Below are 24,270 nucleotides of genomic sequence, written 5' to 3'. Positions count from 1 at the left end.
AATTAATATTTACTAGCTTGAACTATTCCTACAAGAAATCACAGTGCTAGAAACTTACATGTGAGCACAAGGCAGAGTGCTGATAAGTTAGATGTCCAAAGTCAAAATGCTTTTCCAGTCTGTTCTGAGCAATAGTATTTAAACATTACTAACACACATGTCTCTAAGGCCCTCCCAAAATTACATCATTTTTGACATTTAGGTTTTCCCAGTATTCATATTGCATCATCTTAACACCTGGTCTGAGTTCTCAGGCCACAGACTGCATTATTTAGCAATCCAACACCTCCTCAGAAACTTACAACAATACAAGAGTATATGCTGGCAGAAACCAGAGCAATAAAGCCTTTCCACATCTAAATTCTAGTCATAAACTTTAGCCTTAAAATAATGGGCATGAAATCTTCATCCAGCTGCCCTGGGGCCGAATTCTAACATGAAAGGGTACAACATGCTTCACTGGGCTATTAGAGTGCAATGTTGTCACATATTTTGCAGTTCCACATTTCACAGTATTCTTTACACTCAAGAAACATGCCTGTATTTTACATTTATTATCAAGAAAGCATGCCAATATTTTACATTCATTTATACAGTTGGTAGAATTATGTATCAAATTTGTTTTGACTGGGCTGACAGCCTTCGCCCATCTCTCCCCAATCATCACAGACCTATATATATATATATATATATATATATATATATATATATATATATATATATATATATATGTGTGTGTGTGTGTGTGTGTGTGTGTTTCACTTGATAATCAGCAGCAAATTAAATTCATTATATCCTAGCAGAATCTATAGTATTCGTGATCTCCCAATTTTATTGATTCGTGTATTGATTGCTTTTGTTGACTGGTATAGTCCAACTAGGTGGAAAACCCCTGTTGAGCGGAGGCCTGTGGAAAAATGTTCTACATGACAAACAAAAAAAGTTGCACACACATTATGATGAATCATTTGATCATACAATAATGAGGTAAAACAATAGTGAGAAAAAAACATTGATAAGATGCATATGAATAGACATTACACAATCATAGTATAATTATAATAGAAGCAATATGATGACATGAAAAATCATTCAAAAGTAGACCGAAATGAATGTTTACACTAACAAAGTTTAGATCTATAGTATTTTCTAATAGTAGGACTTTGATAAAATGAACTTTCATAACAATGTAAAGTTGAGTAGAGCATGCTACAGTGTCTGTGTACAAAAAGACATAATAGCTGAAGATAAGATAGAAGATAAAAGGCCAAGTAGTCATTTTAGAGTAGGCTTTTGCTAAGATATAGAACCCCATCAGCAGCAACATTGCTGGCATTTGAACTTCCTTATTAACTCAAATAAGGATACAAATTGTAAGGCTCTAGAATTCCAACATCAGAAGTTAAACCAATAACTTGGATAGCACTGCTGTCTCTAGGGGAAAAAAAAAAAAAACAAACACTCCAGTCCTTACCGTCATATACTGAATTGACAGTTTTGGTGGAATGCCTGTCATGACATCAAAGGTTAGAGGGCATTCCACAGAGAATTACAGGGAGGTAGAGCATTGTACATTGAAGAATAACAGAAAAAGGCAAATAAATATTGTAAATTTTGAATGATTCTGACAAAACCACAGAAGGAGGCATTACAACAACAAAAAAACTACCATGAAGGTAGGAGTAGTGACAAATCACTTTAAATACTTATGTTAAAATTGAATATACTGAGAAGTTAACGTTAAACATAAAATAGACACTAATACATATCATAGTAATTATTGCCACCACTCAGTTAATAATATCAGCTACTAAAAGGCCCTTAAAAGGGTGTTCAATTATTACTGTGCAATATTAATATCCAATGGTAATGTGACTATACAGTCTGAGGCTTATTAAAGTGGCCTATTACAATAAAGTCTATAAATATGCAATGTACTCTACAGCTTGTCTCTACACAAATCAGCCACAGGTAGAAGGCTTTAAAAATATTTAATAATAAATAATTAAAACACAAGACAAAACTATTACACCACAGAGATATCTAAGAGTTCAGAGATCACACAGAAACTTAAAATAATACAGTAGGACGGGTCTGATTTCAAAGAAAAATACCTAATTAATATTTACTAGCTTTAACTATTCCTACAAGAAATCAAAGTGCTAGAAACTTACATGTGAGCACAAGGCAGAGTGCTGATAAGTTAGATGTCCAAAGTCAAAATGCGTTTTCCAGTCTCTTCTGAGAAGTAGTATTTAAACATTACTAACAAACATGTCTCTAAGGCCCACCCAAAATTACATAATTTTTGACACTTCGGTTTTCCCAGTATTCATATTGCATCATCTTAACACCTGGTCTGAGTTCTCAGACCACAGACTGCATTATTTAGCAATCTAACACCTCAGAAACTTACAACAATACAAGACATTTCACATGTATATGCTAGCAGAAACCAGAGCAATAAAGCCTTTCCACATCTAAATTCTAGACATAAACTTTAGCCTTAAAACAATGGGCATGAAATCTTCATCCAGCTGCCTGGGGCCGAATTCTATCATGAATGGGTACAGCATGCTTCAATGGGTTAGTAGAGTGCAATGTTGTCACATATTTTGCAGTTCCACATTTCACAGTATTCTTTACACTCAAGAAACATGCCTGTATTTTACATTTATTATCAAGAAAACATGCCTATATTTTACATTTATTTATACAGTTGGTAGAATTATTTATCAATTTTTTTTTTGACTGGGCTGGCAGCCTTCGCCCATCTCTCCCCAGTCATCACAGACCCATATATGTATATATATATATATATATATATGTGTGTGTGTGTGTGTGTTTTTCACTTGGTAATCAGCAGCAAAATAAATTCATTATATCCTAGCAGAATCTATAGTATTCGTGATCTCCCAAATTTATTGTATTCGTGTATTGATTGCTTTTGTTGACTGGTATAGTCCAACTAGGTGGAAAACCCCTGTTGAGCGGAGGCCAGTGGAAAAAAGTTCTACATGACACACAAAAAAAGTTGCACACATATTATGATGAATCATTTGATCATACAATAATGAGGTAAAACAATAGTGAGAAAACAAAAACATTGATCATTGATAAGATGCATATGAATAGACATTACACAAGCATAGTATAATTATAATAGAAGCAATATGATGACATGAAAAATCATTCAAAAGTAGACCGAAATGAATGTTTACACTAACAAAGTTTAGATCTAAAGTATTTTCTAATAGTAGGACTTTGATAAAGTGAACTTTCATAACAATGTAAAGTTGAGTAGAGCATGCTACAGTGTCTGTGTACAAAAAGACATAATAGCTGAAGATAAGATAGAAGATAAAAGGCCAAGTAGTCATTTTAGAGTAGGCTTTTGCTAAGATATAGAACCCCATCAGCAGCAACATTGCTGGCATTTGAACTTCCTGATTAACTCATATAAGGATACAAATTGTAAGGCTCTAGAATTCCAACATCAGAAGTTAAACCAATAACTTGGATAGCACTGCTTTCTCTAGGGGGAAAAAAAACAAACACTCCAGTCCTTACCATCACATGAATTGACAGCTTTGGTGGAATGCCTGTCATGACATCAAAGGTTAGAGGGCATTCCACAGAGAATTACAGGGAGGTAGAGCATTGTACATTGAAAAATAACAGAAAAAGGCAAAAAAAATTATTGTAAATCTTGAAAGATTCTGACAAAACCACAGGAGGAGGCATTACAACAACAACAACAAAAAAACTACCATGAAGGTAGGAGTAGCGACAAATCACTTTAAATACTTTGTTAAAATTGAATATACTGAAAAGTTAACATTAAACATAAAATAGACACTAATACATATCTGAGTATGAGTAATATACAGAAAAAATATATTGGTAAAAGTTAAATACTATAGGCAGCAGATCAAAGGGAAAGTAGTTATTCTTTAAAGTTGCAGAAAAATAAATGTGGATAGCAAATAGGCTAACTTGTCTTATCAAAACTACTACATTTAAACTCTATCCAGAAAATATTTTGTTTGGTCATGAAATTATGTTAACTCATTATTGTTCTGAAATGTGTAAGTGGTGTGTAAGTGAGAGAATTCCACAAGGTGCGATCTGTCTTAAACCAATATTGTGTGTGTATATTTATATAAACATATATGCTTTTGTATTATTTTAGTATTACTAATTATTTTTGTATCACACTCTACTAATATTATGCAATAATGAAACAAACAGTACCAGTCCAATAACCACTTTACTAAAGGTTGAGCGCTTTTGTCAGTAAAGTATCTGACTTCTTCAGAACAAGAACAATTCCCACAACCTTACCTTAAATGTATTAAAAAACAGTGCATGATTATGTTGATTGTCTCCTTATTAATCCTTAAAATAACTTGTTAACTTCTACCAATAAAGGCAAAGAATAAAATAAATAAAACATTTGACCTGTATATGCATACAAGTAAACACTAAGCCATTATACCTACTCACATTAAGGAATACTTTTTTAATTATCTTGTCCCAAAAATAAAATAAAATGAATAATAATAAACTGAATAACAGTTAGCTATGTTCACCCACCACAACACCAGCAGTCAGAATCATAAAGCTTCCGCATGCTATCATAAAGCTAGTTCAGCTTTTAATTTTAATATACAACTGATAGAAATAGTATCTTTGAGACCTGGGGGTACAGCAGCATTACATTTCAATTGCCATTTTAATTTCTGATGTTCCAGGAATACATCTAATGGTCCACCTCTTTGACCAAAATCAACCTTATCAATAGCTGTGTATTTAAAGTAACAAAATAACAAAAAATGTACTATGTAGCCATGATTTTATGCCTGTTTCTCTTGCATGAAATGAAATTGTAATGGCTTTTTCTTTTCCACAATTGTACCTGTAACTAATATATGTAAAGCAAACATTTTTGTAACTAAACTATGTAATGTGGAGCTTTTCTCCCTGGGCTTCCACTGAAAACGGGCTCCCTGAGCCCAGTGGACCTCCCCGGTCATCAAACTGGAAATAAAGTTATGTGAGGGATGTTTCTTAATATGTCTTGCTAGGGCATTTTTATCATCTCCTTTCACTATATCATACTAATGTTGGTAAATTATTCTCCTGAACTTGTTTCTTGTCTTGCCAGTATAAAAACTCTCACATGCTTGCATTTGGCGAGCTATACTAATCCCATGCTCTGACAATTAAATTTAAACCCTAGCTTTATGATACCCCAACTTTGTACAGTCACTGCAATTCTTTCTAAGATGAACCTGCACTGCTTACATTGGCCGCATTTATTCATACGCCCAGTTGAATTTCTTTCAAACGGTCTCGCTATATTAGATTTAAAGCACAGGTCTTTTTTATAAACAATAACAGGATTTTGTCCAACTTTACTTATGTAATCAGAATCTACTCTAAAAATATTCCACTTGTGGTCCACTATATTTTTAATACCTTGAAAATGCACATTGTATGGTAAAACTAAAGCGCTTTGATATTTGTGCCTGTCACTCCTATCAGATAAAATGTTAGTCACTCCCAGTTCCATACCATGACTCAATAAAGGGTAACGATACCCCTCCTGCTTCTTCCTTACAACTTCATTAAAAATTTTTTCCAAAAAAAGGGAGGGATAACCCCTATTTTGTAGCATTGCTTTCAAAATTAGCTTGTCCTGAGTAGTTTTTGTTATGTTGGAAGCTTTGTCTGTTTGGCAATGCCTAAAAAAGGCTGTATAGGCATGGGTAATATTTTGGCCAATATCCAAAAGCCTAGAGGTGACAGTTGAAGACCATCCCTGCAAAGCAGCATGGCCTGTCAGCCATATCCTCCCAGGCTGGTAAGTATTTGGACCCCTTTGAAATGACACCAGTAAATAAGCCGGATGTTAAAGTCAGTCATTTTTCTGCTGGTGTTGAACACCTCCGCATATGTGGGTCTGTGTGTGTGTGTGTGTGTGTGTGTGTGTATGTGTGTGTGTGTGTGTGGGGGGGGTCCATTCCTTGACATCCTGTTTGTTGCTTTTTGTGTCTGTATATGACAGTAGAATGCTGCTCAATGCTAGGCTCATAACTGCTTGTGACACATATTCTGAGAGTTCAATAATGTCTCTCTTCATGTAGTCCAAGTAGGTACATCTCAAGTCATTCACACCCACTTGGACTATGACTGAGTCATACTGGTACTTAGGGGTAAGTGACCTGAGTGCTTCCATGAGCTGATGAATCCTAGCCCCTGAAAGGCAACTAACTGTAACTTTCCCCTTATCCAGCCTGGTACTTTTTTTTTTTTTTATATTGTTTCCCCTAACAGATTTGCTTGTTTTTCAATTGAATTGTACAGGTTAAAGGTCACATTAAAGGTGGGAAAAGTTTTGAAATTATTTATTGTGGTCTAATTTTTTATATCACAAAAACCTGGTATTTTAACAGGGGTGTGTGCACTTTCTTTATCCACTGTACTATTTCTCTTCTGTGCACATCCTTCTTCCTATGTTACAGTCAGGCATCATTCTATGACATTGTAGTGTATCATTTTCATGGAAGTTATCTTCTTTATAACATGGCAGACATGTAGTGTCATCATTACATTCTCTAGTCTATAGCTCATAGTCAGTAGAATGTTGTACTTTTGTGCATGTATCTTCCTCTTATTGTTAGAAACTGCATACTTTTGCTAGAGGACTGCCAAGTGCCAGCCTAATACACCACCCTTCCTCTAAAAGGGAGAACTGTTTTATGAAAGCTCCCCTAACACACAACTTTAGCTGCATGAATTAGTTTAATCGCAAATACATTTGTCATAATTGGTTTGGCTTCTTATATTGTGTGCACTTTGTTTTGTTGCATTTTGTACTTCTAAAAAGGACTCAAAAACTCTAATATAAAACAAAGGGTTATAGTTAGAAAGGAGTTTCCACTATGAGTCACCAGCAAGGACCAATTCTCCAGTGATTAAACTCCTTAAATGTAAATGACTTTAAAAAGAAAAAAACTGCCTCGAGACACCTTTATAAGTGTTTTTGCATCCCCAATGTGAAGGGGTTGCACCGCCAAACTAAAAGAATCAACTCAGTGACTGTGCTATCACTTAGTATGGGGGAAAGTAGCAGGAAATGGCATTCAGTTTAACATGATTCACCAACAGTGATTTCCCGTAGAGCCAGCCAGAACATTGAGGAACTGTTCTGTTGATGTTAAGCATTTATACTTTGAGTAGTAGTAGTACAGCCTGACTTTTGACCACCATGTTGCTTCCATTGTAAGGAAAGCTTTCTAGATGGCCCACCTCATAAGTAAGGGTATCTCATCCAGGGACAAGGAGGTCATAACATCCCTATATTCTTCCCTTATAAGGCCCATTATTGAGTACAGCATCCCATTTGGCATGTACCTCACAAATGACATGCAGGAGCTGGAGAGACCACAGAGGTTCCTCACCAGGAGAATCCAAGGCCTCAAAAATCATCCATACACAGATAGGCTAAAAGCCCTATCCCTCTACTCTGTTTCATACAGACTCCTCAGAGGTGACCTCTGTCTGGCATGCAAGGCGATCTCAGACCCCACCTTGATGGAACTGCTGCATATCCGCAAGTCGAGCTCCACTTGAGTAACCTGCACATGCAGCCTCAACCTGCTCTGTGACATCAATAGGACTTGCTGGCAGGACAGATTTGTGTCCCAGAGACTCCCCCCATCTATGGAATACCACATCAAGCAGAGTACCTGTTTACCCCTTTTTAAGCTCAGTCTGGATAACTGGATGGAAAATAAAAAATACATTCCTGGGATTCCACCTGTGTCCCTGCTGGACAGGGGCATCGGGTGCTGATTTGTCTATGCATGGGCTAAACTCTTGGCTAGGCTTATAAGGGCCTCAAGGCCTGTCAGTAAATAACTGTTCTGTGCAGTACCATATAGTTCAGTGCTGAAAATAGGTTAATTTATTGTCAGCAGTGTGTAAGATCACAGGAACTAAAGTCAAGGAATAATTTGTATGCAGTTAATAGGAAAAATGGTATGGTAGTTGTGGTATATGGACCGCACATCTTTAAATAACATAATGCAAAAAAAACAAGTAATCTCTGTGGTATCCCCGAAGTCTCAAAACAACCCACTAAATGAGTGCAGTGGGTCCAAAAACAAAACAGTGTAAGAAACCTCTCTGTGTGGAAGATTTTCAGCCCATATATCCCTAGTTAATTACTGTATATTAATTAGATCACACAAAAGTAGTAGAGGTAATGAACTTAAACTCGTCTTAAGTAAAAACAAAATAATAATAAAAAATATATAATTGTACAGAATTACTAAGTATTCGAAAGTAATCCAAGAAAGGGAGGCAGTCTGTTTCCAGTTGAAAATCCTTTATTAAGTACACAGACAAGCGATCCAAGTAAAACAAAAATAGAGTAATAGCTTCCTCACAAGCTTTCTAAATAGATATATATACTTTTTATCAGGCAAGAGAGTGGTTTACTGTGCTGTAAAATAAAGTGTTATTGGTACACGTTAAATTCACATCCCTTCCCCCATCAGTGTGACATACAAGCTGGTCCTGCCCTATATAGTAGCTGTCATGTCATAATAATATAACCCTTATGTACTGTAAATAAAATTTATAATGATTGAGGTACCACATCATTATAAATTTTATTTAAAGTACATAAGGATTATATTATTATGACAGCTACTAAGCAGGGCAGGACCAACTCGAATGTCACACTGATGGGGGAAGGGATGTGAATTTAACATGTGTACCAATAACACTTTGTTTTACAGCACAGTAAACCACTCCCTTGTCTGATAAAAAAAAAAAAAAAAATATATATATATATATATATATATATATATATATATATAAAACTGGTGAGGAAACCTTACTCTATTTTTGTTTTACTTGGATCGCTTGTCTGTGTACTTAATAAATGATTTTCAGCTGGAAACAGACTGCCTGCCTTGCTTGGATTACTTTCAAATACTTAGTAATTCTGTACAATTATATATTTTTCATTATTTTTTTTTTTACTTAAGATGAGTTTAATTTCGCTACTTCTACTACTTTTGTCTGATCTAATTAATATACAGTGATTAACTAGAGATACATGGACTGAAAATCTTTCACACAGAGAAGTTTCTTACACTGTTTTTTTTTTAATAACATAATGCCTAGCAGCAGGATTTTGCATGTTGTATGGTATATGTCTTTCAAACAGCCTGAGTATGCACTTCATGAAAGCTGTTAACAGATCAACAGACTCCATATTGCTTATGGACCTTGCTGACAAACAGCCAAATGTTACATAGTATCGGAAGTGAAGAAATATATTTGTTTTCAAGACTTAACTTGTTTAAAAATGCAGAAGGAGAATTTATGGCAGAAAAAATGGTCCATCTACAGCCACAAAAATTCTCTCTCACTGCTAAAAAAGCATAGCAGAGAACAGGAAGATTTTGATCTGGAAATTTGATTTATCCCGCAGTTTCAACAGAACAGCCAGTGAGCCAGAAAAAAGTGCAGTAAGCTATATTTAATTTCACTGAGGAAGATGCCTGGTAATATTTCACACTTTTGCCTTTCTTGAAGAGGAGATAGATAAAACAGCAGTAATTAGAAATAAGTTCCACAATTATTATAAACCAAGAAGAACTTGCCATTTATTCACAGTTTGTTCTCTGCAAGGGCACAAGGTCCATTGGAGACTGTAGATACTTAATTTACTGAGCTTAAAAAATCCAGCCAACAAATAATTATGTTGAGTTACATGATTTGTTAATAAAACACAGAATAGTTTGTTGTATAACATATGATGAAATAGGGACAGGCTACTAAATCAAGCAGACTTGCATTGATCAAAAAATGTGGATGTATGCCAAGCAAATGAAATTATTGGCACACAACTAAAAGAATTAACTAAGAAAATGTAAGTGTGCAAGATAAAATATGTGGCAGATACAAATGCAGACATGATAAATAAACTGTAAATATGTTGTAATGGTAACATCTGTGAGAAAAGGGATATGAGATGAACAAGTATTGTGATGCACTTGAAGCCCAAGCTTGGTATATTAAATGTGATTATAAGCATAAGTGAAAGAAGTGTCTTGCCTTTAATTCCTTTTGTAAAATCTGTGCTAGAAAGAAACATTTTCTAAGGAAAGAAAAGGGAAAGAGAAATGTGCTCAAAAGAATCTGAACATTTTTTAATAGAAATATGAAAACAAGCTCTTTGTTAGCATTACTTTTAGTGTAATTAGTTGATGCACTAAAGTTTGAAAATTCATCAAAATGCTAAAACAAGAACTTGGGTCAGATTATTGACAAAAAAATCTAAGCATTAATTAAGAAAATGTTGAATTTGTATGTAGTGTTATATCTGAAGGTTCTTTTGAAGCATTGGAGCTAAAAGGCATAGAAAAGATGTCTGAGTATAATTCTTATGTTCAGGGCATTAAGTAAATGCATTGGATCAAAAGCTATGTGTTTAAATAAAAGATGAGAAGTGAATTTAATATACACACTGAGAAGTTCATGCATCTCAGTCATATTGTAGTAGCTAAAGACATAAGTTTTATTAACACTGTCATTTGTTTGGCTTATAAGAAGCTATGAATGATAAAATGCATGCAGGAACAGTCATAAATTGACAGACACACATCATACAGTAGTAGTCACCCAATGGCAGAGACATCTTGAATTTACAGAGATGGAACAATAATACCCCACATGATTCCAGTCATTTGTTTACAGACTTAGCAAGTTTACCCTGGGAATACCACATACATCTAGCACATATCACTGTCACAGCAATATGATTTCTGTGGAAAATACCAGTAGCTCACAGGCTTAGAACTGAACAGGAGCTGAAGCATATTTAAAATGCAGATGTCATTAAGAATCAGTTACAGCTAATAGAGAGGGTTAATATCTTATTATGGTTACTGTTGTACAATAAGGTAATATTTGCTCTTGTGTAGATCTGCAACATGAGAATACAGTGATTAAAAGAGTGTATTATCCATTGCTTGTAGTTCAAGATAATTTCAATACTAAATGTAAGCATGGGATTATGGTGTTCAATCTAGATAAAGAAAGCTCCTAATTGTACATGTTTAGTACTACACTAGGAAGATGCAGATTCCTAAGATTTTCATTTGGTATGTCATCAGCACCAGATGTATTCCTAAGAGGTGTTGAACAGGTGACTAAAGGTTTGGAAGTTTTTATAAACATAATTGATGATCTGTTAGTGTTTGTTGACAGGAGATCGATACAGCTGCTGAATAGACTAGGCCATCAAAATTTCCAGTTAAATAAGAGTAAATGTAAAATAATAATGGAAGCCTCATGCAAAAGAAAAACAGTTGTGCAAATACCAAGTTAGAAAGTAAGTAATATTACAGAGGTTTCTAGAATTTAAGTGGTTATCCAGCAGTGTATATACCTAATATGTTCAAGACAGCAATGCCTCCAAAAAAGCTTTTTGAACAAGCTCTAGCCTGAGAGTGGAGCTATGATAAGAAAAGCAATTTGAAGGAGGTAGTTTCAGATGTACTAATCTTAAAGTGTTGTGTTGTGAATAAGCTGGCTATGTTGCAGCTGTCAGAATGGCATATGAGGTATGATTTTATGTGAGAGTAAAACAATTTCCTGTGAGTCAGCAGCATTTACACATGAATGGAAGTTTTGCTGTTATAGAAAAGGAATTGTTACCAACTAGAGAGCTTTCTTTGAATCTCACACTGATACAAATGTTCTCCAGGAGGGTCTGACACAGACGAACAACTGGTGTCAGGGCCATGGACTAAAACTAAATGCCAAGAAATGCATAATAATATCCTTGGGAAGTCATCCATCCCTGGTAATTATCATATTGACAACACATCCCTTACAGCTGACCCAGTAGTCAGGGACTTAGGGACACACATAGATAGCTATCTAGCCTTTGACCATCATGTGTCTACAGTGGTGAGGAAATCATTCTGTGTTGCTCAACTTATAAACAAAGGTATGGCATCTAAGTCCAAGGAAGTTATTATTCCACTGTATTCGGCATTCATCAGACCTTTCATTGAGTACAGTGCCCCCTTTGGAATGTACCTAACCAGGCATATCCAACAGTTGGAACATTCCACAGAGGTTTCTCACTAAAAGAATACAGGGCATAAGTAAAATGTCCTCTGCAGACTGCCTCAAGGCCCTATCCCTGTATTCTGTCTCCTACAAACTTTTGAGGGGAGATCTATGCCTGACATACAGGGCATTGTCAAACCCCACTCTGATGGCCCTCCTGCATATCCACAAAACAAACAGCACCAGAATTACCCGTTCTAAAGACTTAAACCTTGCCTGTGATATAAATAGGACCTGCTGGAGAGATAGGTATGTATCCCAAATTCTACTGTGTTTATGGAACAGGCTCACCCTCCATGTGAAGCAGAGTTCCTCCCTAACATAGTTCAAGTGCAACTTGAACAATTGGATGGGAAATCAAAATTTACCCCTGGTTTGGCACTTATGTATCTAATGGACACAGGTAGCCTGTAAATAGCTCATCTTCCAGGCCCATGCTTACGCTTATCTAGGGTATCAGAACTTGTCAGAGATTTGGGATGCATAGCTAGGCTTAAAAAGGTCCTTGTGGTCATTAGCCTAATAAACACTTATGAACCTATGTATGAATGTGAGATATTCAATAAGGATGCTATGCCACAGGAAACATTAACAGCACGATTTAGTGCAAAATGGTGTCCATATTCTAAAAAACTTCCAAATTCAGCTAACTGACTTGCATATTTATAAGATTCCACTGTCTAGCCCTCAGATCATTATTACATATCACATTGGTATGCCATTAGTAAAACTCTTAAATCTACAAGCAAATGCTTGTAACAAACATTTAGACCTCATTCCAAAAGTCAGGGCAGAGTACCACATTCCTTTCTATCTTGAAAGTAGAGAACATTTCCATTACACATGGGTGCAATTAAAACTTTTGCCACATTCTAAGATCGGGTCTATATTAGAACATCGAACATTCAAAATGTCGAGTGTTCTAATATCGAACCCTAGCAATTGAAAAAAAAAACCCATCAAACATTCGGAACAGCAAATTTTTTCCTAGGGAAACAATTTGCTGCTCCAAAACACATACACACAACACAAACACACCAAACAAACAGCAATCCACACACATACACCTAAACTCTTACACCTAACCCTACACTAAACTATACATACACCACTAACTGTTCACTTACCTTAACCCAAACCCTAACCCTAAGGTCTGTCACTATTGCACAGTCACCTCACCCTAATCCTAACTCACCTAACCCGCCCTAACCCACACATCCACGCAATTGCACACTTACCTGAACCTGACCAGTAACTTTCCACCAGAATGCTGAAAATACTGAAGCAGCAGAAACGGACAACCGAATTCTTTCCCTTGGAAAGAATTCGGTTTCCTGTTACTTCGATATTTTCAGCATTCGCTGAAAACGGGTCGATATTAAAACACTCGACATTTCAAATGTTTGGTGTTCTAATATAGACCCCCTAAGGCCTACCTGAGCAAGACAGTTGATTGTACCAGACTTGAAATAATGTAAGCAAAATATTTAACTCTACTCTCACGTTTAAAAGTAGACTTTGAAGCACATTTATTATTAATAATATTTTCTCTTCATTCTGTTCTTAATTGTATTCTTATTATCTCCTCTTTCAACCCTAAATATATCTTTCTAGCTCCTAGTAACAGTGTTTTACCATATATTTTAACATCCTTAATAGGATATTATTGCAGTTTATAGTATCTGTTTCAAATCTAGTGTTCACAGTTAATAATTAACTATTAACAGTGTACTCCACATTGCAGTTTGCACTTAAACACATATATTCTTTTCATATGTTTACATTTTTGTTGCATTGTATTTCTGCTTCTTTATGCCTTTTAAGTTTATTGAACTTTTTTATTTTAGTGTTGCCCTACTTTCTATATACATGTTGTTCTTATCTTTATGACCCCCTCTGAAAATGGGCTTTGGCTGCAGGATTAACCCAGTTAATGTATAAATAAACAAAAATAAAACATTGCAAAACATATTCAAAGAGGCTGTTTGTACAAGTCATATCTGAAATCATATAGGCTGTTGCTGAATTTATGAAAGTGTGATCTGAAAAGTGAAATGCCGACCAACAAGTAACTATATACAGTTGGTATGTTAAGTTAAGCAGAGCATATCTGACAGAAATGCATGAAAATCTGTTAGAAGAATGAAGATCCTGTAGGTAGCTGCTCTTCAACATACACAAAAAACAGGAAGATTAATTTAGAGATGTTCTGACAGTGACTTAGAAATGTAGGTGCTGAAGAAAGTAACAATGGGAGAGACTTCAGCAGAAGTCATCATCATGGAAAGGCATTCATGATTAATTTTCTTTAAAGGGAGAAATAAGTTGAGTTCAGGACTTAGTATTCAAAAGTAACAGAGTACTAGATGCTTTTCCTTTGTGCTTTTCTCCTCTTTGTCTGCTGGCCGTCAAGTTACCCTATTGAACCTGAGCCCATGCATTCCATAGGGGAGAGAAGATTTCCCCCTCAGATCCCTTAGGGCTAGAGATGTCTGGAGGAGGGGTCATGCAGACAAACACTGGGGAGCTTGGTGCTCTCACTTGTCATCATGGCATTGAGAGTTATTTTATATGAAAGGCCTTAACTCCTCTTCTTGAGTGGTGATGTAGGTACCTATATCACCATAGGTGCCACTACATCCTTCAGTTCTCATGCACTCCTTCAGGCAACCATGGGCTACAGTTATTCTCTTGAGTACTCTCACATTGGCCCCAACCATTTTGACACTATTCCTGACATCCAGCAGTAGGTAGATTTGTAGTGGGAGTATGAGCTGGTCAGGACACACCCCTCCCTTCCCAGTATGGGCATGCTTATCCTCTGAGCTGTGCTGTCAGGCGCTTGAGCCGCAAATTGAAGGAGATCACCTAGGCCATAAATCAAGATTTATCCCACGGCTCCACCAGAATGGCTACAGAATAATAATTCTTATTTAAATGAGGAAACAGATGCTTGAGAAGATACTTGAATCACATTTGGAAATAGTAAAGTGCAGAAAAAGAGCAAGAGATATAATATGTTGGCCAACAATGTTAACTTATATAGTCAGTAGTGTAGAGTTGTACTATCTGGACTACACAGCACAGCAGCAATCCAGTGGAGAAGATGATAGCATACTCAATAGGAATGGTGGTGCTGCGGTAACGTTGTCGCCTCACAGTAAGACATTGTCCTGTTCGATTCTCAGCTAGAGCATCTTCTGTATGGAGACATGCATGAATGGGCGTACCTTCATTGAAGGTTGTGCGTGAGGGCCGACAACTCGGCACATAAAAATCTACTGCCAATCATTAGCGGACCGGAGACCGGGAAAAGCCGAAAGACACAACATACTCAATAGGAAGTCATCCATGGGGCAGGATAGGCACAGATTTTTTTCTTTTTAAATAGAAACATATCTTATATGTCTACATTATTATAGCAACTTCCCTGAAATAAATTGACAAATGCAAGTGTGGATAGGGTATTAATAGTAACATTTCTGAGACAGCAAATATCCCATGTTACCATATCTCAAAATAGTCTAAAATGTGAAAGTCAGGAATGCAGATTTGTGCTTGATTAGGAGAATTCAGGCATGTTTAGGCAAGTCAGTTTCAGTCATGATGAATACTTCCACCTTTGTAACAAATCTGAGTGCTTGGACACACACACTGTATCTTATTAAATGAATACAAGTAGTAATTAATATATAATAACATAAAGTGGCAAATATAACAACACATGGTCACAGAGAGAGAGAGAGAGAGAGATCTGTCAAGTAGACCTGTCCAGATATTTTAGAATCTTATTTGGAAAAGCTGTAATGAAAGCTGCGAGAATTTAAATCTTGTATTTTTGGAATGCAGAAATACTCCACTGTAGGGACTCAGTCTGTCAAAACTAAGCTGTTAATGGGTAGATGTTTGAAAAGGAAATTACGTACTTCATCTACATTACTGGTACCTGAAAATCAACACAAATTTAATGAAAGACTGGCGAAAAAATCAGCAGAGATGGAAATAACATAATATGGAAAAAACATAAGAGACTACCTGATTTACAGACTGAAGAGAGTGTGACAGTACCAAAGCCATAGAAAAACCTGCAGACTAAAGCTGAAGTAGCATGTAACGACAGTCAAACCAGGGATTTGTGTTGTTTTTATGGAGATGATGGGAGGATGTATATAAAAGAAACTGTGGACATTTATGTAAGTCAAAAGCATTAAAGTCCAAAATATAAGTGTAGCTAAGTATTGTCATAACCAGTGCTCTGTAGGAAAACAGAAACTGTGAGAACTATGAGACTTAAGTTGCAGAGAAAATCTTCTGATGTTACATTTCCAAGAAAAGTTGTAGCACAGAAAGAACTGGCCCAAATGGAAGATCTGATGCTCTGAATGAATGGCCATGTCAAATATTTTAGATATGGGAAACCACTAAAAAAAGATATCCCTGATAATTTGAGAGTTAACATTTATTGTAAAAATTGAAGTTACATTTATTAAAATATCTTTTGAAATGTGTACAGATTTAGTGTTTGATGTAATGATGTGCTTAGCACAGAGTTAAGGTTACTTTACAATGATACTAAAACCAAACCGGCGTTCACCACAACAAGTAACGAAAGAAAAGAAGGTAGTTCTGATGAAGCCTGTGATGTATACAGGTGAAAGCGCTTAACTCTTTATGTTGTTCGTGTTCGTTTTTGTGTTGGATTAAAGTATGGAATTACTTTACGACTGCTGCTTTTTTGGATGGTACCTTGGCTACATTTGTTTTGAAGGAGTTACAAGTTGCTGGTTTCCCAAGATTCGCATAGCAGTGGCGTAAGCTTCTTTCTTTTCTTTCGTTACTTTACAATGATCATTGCAGCTTTGTGTGTGTATTTATATACTAAAAAGAGAGAATGCACAAATTAATGAGTACTCATTTGTATGAATCATAATATGGTTGAATTTAGTTGTATATAGTGTAGCTAAGCAAAAGTGTGCAGGAAAATGAATGTTTGAATTAAAAAGTAGTGGTTGTTAAGATGCGCAGGACTGTGTTATAACATTTGGTTTGAATATGCAAGTGTTCGCTGGTTACGGTTAGGTAAGGGGGATAGATTCAGTTTTGTGCATGTTTTATGTTGTGTGCGTTGTATGTCCTTTTGAGTAGAGGTACTGTTAGGAGAAAGGGTTTTTAGTAACGTAATAAGCAGAGGTAGGGTTAAGGGCAGGGACGGGTTATGGTTAGCACATGAGTAAGATGGCACAGGGCAGCCATTAATAATTGCTACATTAGATAAATGACACAGCTTTAACATTGAAAGTAACTATTCTTCCGCTCATATATTATGTTCTTTGATCACTGTTTAAAGTTTTTGAACTTCACCTACAGTAGCATATTATTTTTTAATATAGTTTTCTATCATTATTTTTAATATCATCATTCCTGAACTCCAGCCACAGTTTTCTTTTTAGTAGCATGGTAAAGTTATCAGTAATGTATGAACTCCATGGTTTGCAGTCACATTGTTTTACAAATTCAGCTGCAAAACTATATTTTAGTTGATATGTCTCAAAAGTCACATCTAAAAAAAGTTTCCTTTGTTGTATGAATTATACATTGACTCTGTGGCAAGTCAATAGAGTTAATTGGCTTGTCCCACTCCACTCAACTGCCCATTTTTTACACCTGCCTCCTGTTTTATTATGACTGTAGGTCTCCTCTTTTATATATTCTTTCCTTCAGCTGCTACATTCAGTCCTCTCGCTGTAGCCATGGCGAAGACAGTCTTTCTGGAAACTGCTTGCCTGGTTTGCACAGCACTGACTTCACCATGCTTACTTCACAGCATCTTTGACACCGTCACAATCTGAGAAGTTCCTCATATTTCACCTCCTTCTTGTGCAGCAGTGTCCTCATTATTCATTTTATTTTCCATGTTTTCTCCATGAAAAGGTAGCCTGTTCTTCACACTCTCTCTCTCTGCACAAAATGAAGACATCATCCTTCAGATTTCTTGCATCCATCATCCACAACACTGCAGAATATTTTACTCTAACAGGTTGCAGTTCATTTACAACCGTGTTTTCTTTGACACCTTCAGTAGAAATTCCTTCAGCTGAATTTGCATGCTAACATCTCATTCCTCCAACATGCTCATTTTGCCATCTTCTTCACTCACTACATTGTCTCTCTCCCAGCAGCCTTCACTCTGCAAAGGAGTAGGTTAATTTCCATGGCATCCTGGTCAAAATTTCCTTAGTCAGTTTAAATACCATCTTAGGTATCCCCTGAAAATAGGCCTTCAGGCCTAAAGGGACTTACCCAATCACTAGAACACACAGACATGCATAAATACACATGTACATAAATAAATAAGGGACTGCAACACGAGAATCTAGTCCTGCCATACCTCTAGGTAACTCCATGTTATGGTCTTCTTAGCATTCCAGCATTAGTAAATTAAATAATACTGTACCTCAGAGTTTTTTTGAAATTGTCCCATTGTGTTGCCACTTTGTACCCCTTAGCCCACCACAGTCAGTTTATAATTTTGCAAAGAAATTAGAGGACTTTGGAGATTAACATATGAACATGAGATTTCTCTGGTGCCTTTCAAAATCTATTTGTAATCTCCCTAATTGCAAAATAAGGACTATATGATCAGAGATCACAGTAAGTGAACTCCAAAACTTCATGTACATTATAAAAACTCTCTTGAAATTAGAGCCTTATTAGCCTGAGAAAACCTACGTCACTTAGAAAATTAGGTAAACATGACATCTTTATAACCAAGGGCATTATGAACGTTAACCATACTGATATGCTTAAGGTAACTGCTTAGGAACTTAACCAAGGATGGTAGGAACTATCTCCCTGGTCTATTCTGAGCTTCTTATGAGTTTGTAATTGTATTTGTATCCTCTGTAACCTCTGACCTGCCCTAAATGTTGTTATGTCTCCAACATATCTGTGTGAGCTCCTCTCTCAGTCAGACCAGAGGCATGTAGACACTCAAAGTTAGTTTACAGTTGTTACCCCAAGTATGAAGGCCACATACCTGCACATCTGTCAGTCCTAGAATTAAAAATGTAGTTATCAAGCCCCTCCCCTGAATAACATTTCCAGACTTTTTCACATTTCTGTGGGATACTTTGAAAATGCTCCTCTGTAGTAAAGCCCCATTTAAAAACTTCACTTGTCCTTTATGCATTATATGTGCTTCTTGTAAACAGACTACACTAGGTTGAAATGTTTTGATGTAGGTGAACATCCTGTCCCTCAGCTGACGATTCCGTAGACCATTAATATTCCAGATAGCAGTCTATTTACCATTGGCATTTACAGTGTAATAGGCTAATTATAAAGGCAGCACTCATTGACATTGGGTAGAAATATATATATAAATAAGACTGAAGACACAAATAGATTTCAAACATAACAATGGAAAAAGTCCATAGGACTAAAAAGTTCTTAAATGAACTGTGTACTTCTATTTGGTTCTGTAGAAGAAGCAGTGTGCCCCATGCATGACACAAGCCTACCCAGCATGCTGTTACATTGGAAGATACTCAGAGAAGGAGAAATGAACTTCAACACAACTCTTGTTTATTTTTTGTTTAGCTGAGTATACATTGCCAAGACCTCCCTCTTCCCTACTGACACATCATCAGAATTACTATATCAATGTGCACATTTTAATTAAGATGGAGTTTATCATAACAACTGTATTAAGAAAACAGAAATTAATATTATACCAGCATTCAATTAATGTATAGTTAATTTTGAGGAAACTCTTATAAATGCATGAGGGAATAAGCCACAGATCCAAAGCTAGGTCAGAAATTCCCCATTGGAGAATGGCAAAAAGAAAAAAACAATTTCCTTAGCACCCTTGTCCTTTCTGGAAAAAGGTAACTTAAATATTCTGCTTGTTCTAGGTTATTTGTATTTAAATTACAAGGGCTGAAAAGCCTTAATGGGATTTCATGGCTAGGTTTCTAAAGATCCTCCAGGATCAATAGCCTTGTGTGAAACAAAAAAATTGAGTGACTTCCACCATAATAAGGGAGTTTCCCAAGCTGGACCATATTTTGTGGGGTTTTTTTTTCACTGTATAGGTTTAATGTTTCCCAAGCCTATACAGCTGAAATGACACTCTTATAAGCCCTGTGTAGTAGCTGAGCCCTATAATATATAAATCACACTTTGTGACTGAAAGAACTCCAGCTCTATTCAGTCTCATACTGCTTGCTCAGAGGTGACCTGTGCCTGACATATAAGGCCATGTCAAACCCAGATTTGATGAATATGCTTCACCTCAAAAAATCTAGATCCCTCAGAACCACACGGGCGGGAGACTTAAACCTTGACACGGTTATAAATAGAATGTGCTGGAGGGACAGATTCATCACCCAGAGACTCCCTATGCTGTGGAACAAAATCCCGGTACATGTGAGGCAGAGCACCTCTCTGGCCTTGTTCAAGAGGAATCTTGACCAATGGATGGGAGATTGCAGATATACCCCAGGGGTTACTTCAGTGTCACTGCTTGACAGAGGCACAGCAAAATGATAGGCATAGTTTTTATTCAAACTAAAGGGGTGGCGAAAGCCACATAACTATGGGCTAGGCTTATAAATGCCCTTGGGCAGATAGCCTAGTATGAACCTATGAACCTATGAACCTATGTTGCGCAGCCACCAAAGAACAATAAGTTGAGCAAAAATGTTACATCCATCAGATAGTTATGGCCTAATCCGAACTGAAAGCAGAAGCTGTAAATGAAAGGTCATATCATGATGAGGGCGCATGTTGGGAGGGGCCCAGCAGTGTCACTAGAACATCGACAGGAGAAACATGATCCTAACAGAATAGAAGAAGTTAGCACTTTCATTCATTTTGCTTTAAGTTCACTAACACCGTTATAGTGTCACATTTATGGACAATGTACTTTAAGAGACTTTAAACACATGAGGTAACAATACTATGATCAGGTCTGTGATTGTGACCAACTTGTTGTGTGTTTGAGACATGGATGTCTAGAAATTCACCTCAAGAACAGAGTTGGGCAGGAGGTCAGATGTTCTCAGTAGCTTCTTTCATTGTAGGCCTTTATATTCCCTAAGCTGTATCTTATGTTTACAAATTACTTTAGTAACTTGCAGCTTGTTGAGGTGGATGACTATCCAGTGTTTTTGTCCTCAGTCACTGACTATATCCAACAACTTGCCAGTGTTGGCCTGATGCTGGAGATGTTGCTCTTCAGGCACCTTTAGTGTATCTTGTAGCAGATCAGGATTTTTCGAACTAAAAAGAAATAGTCTCATCAAAGTTGACACTAAAGCGAATTCAATTTCATTTGCATACTCTGTAATACATAAATACTGGTAAAAAGTTAGTTCTGCTTTCTCCATGTCTTAAATTATCATGGTCCTAGTGAATTCTGGATGTGTAGATCTTCCCAAGCTACCACAGCGTACTCAAAATTGGTGCCTTCTGAGCATAGGAAGTAAAATAAACAATATGGTGAAGGGGGTCTAGAGGCCCCCACAAATGCAAAACCCTGTGTGCTTGCTCCACTGATATAAAGTATGTAGACAGTGCCATCCACAAAGCCAGCTGATATTTAAAAACACCTGACAGTTCCATCTGATATTTCTGATATTCCCATAAAATAGACATTTCCATCTTGCATGAACTTCAACATCTGTCAGTCCTGCTTGCAGTAGCTCATTATGGTCCTCTGCTGTCATTGCCCTGGATTTAGCCTCAGTCACTTTAGACTGCCATTGAGCTGGTGTAAATGTTCATGAGGTTGACTCTATCTCCCAGACTTTTTTGTATTATATTCTAGAATTTCAGGGAGTTTGGTACTTATTGTGCTTAACTGTGCTGTGGTATTTATCAATGCAGGGTTTTCTGAAGACAGAGCCACTGATTCAGTGCCCACACAGGGATAACTGTTCCTCATTTGCAGACAAAGACATAGCTGCTGCTGCTGCTCAAGGTGAGCTACAAGCTTGCACTGGTGTTTGCTGATCTTTTTTATTTTAATAAGAGTAAGTGTCTCACACCCAGAATGGAACCCAGTAGTTTGAAAAACTTTAGTTAAACTAAGGACTGATGTTCACACCTAAATCTTTTTTCCAGAAAACACTTTATTTAACTAAACTACCTGCTGGGTAAAGCTAACTGTAGAAAACTGCTGTTAGCTTGCCCCCATCAATACCAGAAATCCATAGTGCACTGTACTTGGTGTGGATAGATGTAAAACCAAAGGAAACATATGTAAGTATCTACTTTTCCTCTGAAGCACAATCTCATGTTTGGTCAGGGGCTGGGCAGGGGAAATGCAGCATAATTAAGCACCCCCTTCCAGGAAGCTCCCCATTTATACCACAACAGACCAATCAGGTGTTCAGTGATTGATAACACCTTACGTTGAAGAGGTTGTGGATCAGACATCTTCCCCTTTAATATGCACAGGAATGTTATCCATAGTACTGTAGAAGAATTGATTAGCTGTAATGCTAATGAGCGGTTTACGTGATTGGTTTGGATCTACCTTTAACAGAGGATCTGAAGATAAGCCTTTGAAGAATGGAAAATCGAGCATAAAGCTTTGAGTCTGCATCCTTTCATAAATATAAAACTATATGCAACAGATCAAAGTGAAATGAACATATCTGCAGTAGAGCAACAACCCATTGAGACTGCGTCTGGTTGTTGTAGTACTCCCAATTTTTAATGTTGTCAGAAGAAGCTGTGGTCATTAATTTATGAAAAGTAGTCATTGTATAGTAAGAACTTGGCTTAGAGTAGTGGAAGCTATGAGAGCTAGTGATTTGCTATTTTCTTGCATTGCTTTAGATTTGTTTTAAAATTACGTACAAATAGAAAAGGACCAAAAAGTGCTGAACAAATGTCTCACCAGATATAAAAGATAATAAAAAACAACCAAAACCAACGAGATGAGTTGAACCCAGGCTATATTCATAAAAACAAGACTTCTTTATTGTAAGTTTCAGACATGACATAAGCACTTTCGGCACCCAGACCAGAAGAAATGGTATACTTTTAATACAGATGCCTCCTGTAATAGTACACACATAATATACTTGCCCCACTGTAATGTGTGCCATAAATTCTAGGTACGCAAAACTGACAGATTTTTAAAAGATCGTATATGGGAATAACTATATAACATTAATAATAGGTTAGCAAGTAATCTAAACATGTGATGGAGACTTCAATATTACATAAATTTAACTTTTTGGTTATAGGTAAAATTGATGTTAGTTTAAGAGGTGGAGATATACATAATGCTGCTGAGCAATTAAAAAGTAAGTGGATCATTAGGCTGAGGGCTGATTTTGGTTCAGGGTTGAATGACAAAGTTCCAATTAAACCCTTATTGAAAACATGCCCATTTTTGAGATAGAGCTTTATATTCTACAAGTAGTGAATGTTTTTGTGCTGTATGTGTTGTTTGCTGTCTCTTTAAATGTATTCAGCTTCTCAGTTGAATTCTTGATTGGTGGTTTTATATAAATGGTTTGTTTTAGTAATGTTTAATACATCTGAAGAAGCAGCCAGTTTGATTGTGAAAGTGCTTATGTCTGGAACTTACAATAAATAAGTTTTGTTTTTATGACTGTAGCCTAGGTACGACTCATCTTGTTGGTTTTGGTTGTTTTAATATTATTTCATATTTTATTGTGTGCACTGTGGCCACAGTAAGTCCAACATCACTGTTTATATTGTAGACATTTCAAGAAAGGAAAAATTTCCTTCCATACTTGTATGTCCATTCTTTTGGCTGGAACACATTTACCTCACCTATAACACCAGTATTATGCATTGTATTCACCTGATCACCTTCTTTTTAAACCTTCTTGCAGATATTTGTAGTTTTTTTATAGCTATGTTATGATATGCTATTATGCTGTATAATTTAATTCATAGGTTCATAGATTACAACTAGACTAACTGCCCTTATGAACTGTTTTAAGCTTAGCCAATTACCTCATGTGAGAGTCTAACCTTGAACCTTGTGTCTGTAAGGTAAACACCTTAACCATTATGCCAACCTCCCAATAAAGAAAATAAAATCAAACCCTCTACCTTGTA

At 36.4% G+C, this 24,270-nt stretch overlaps 1 protein-coding gene across 1 annotated transcript in view; it reads left to right on the top strand.

The window, feature by feature from the left end:
• SPIDR (scaffold protein involved in DNA repair) overlaps window positions 1–24,270 on the top strand; it is a 1,727,376-nt gene that overhangs the window by 1,319,285 nt on the left and 383,821 nt on the right. The gene's annotated exons all lie outside the window — the stretch shown is intronic.

This window comes from Protopterus annectens, chromosome 3.part0, assembly GCF_019279795.1.
Source record: "Protopterus annectens isolate FY-2018-M chromosome 3.part0, PAN1.0, whole genome shotgun sequence".
NCBI classification, from domain to species: Eukaryota; Metazoa; Chordata; order Ceratodontiformes; family Protopteridae; genus Protopterus; species Protopterus annectens.
Note: the sequence above shows the minus strand (reverse complement) of the source record. Positions and strands in the feature narration are given on the sequence as shown.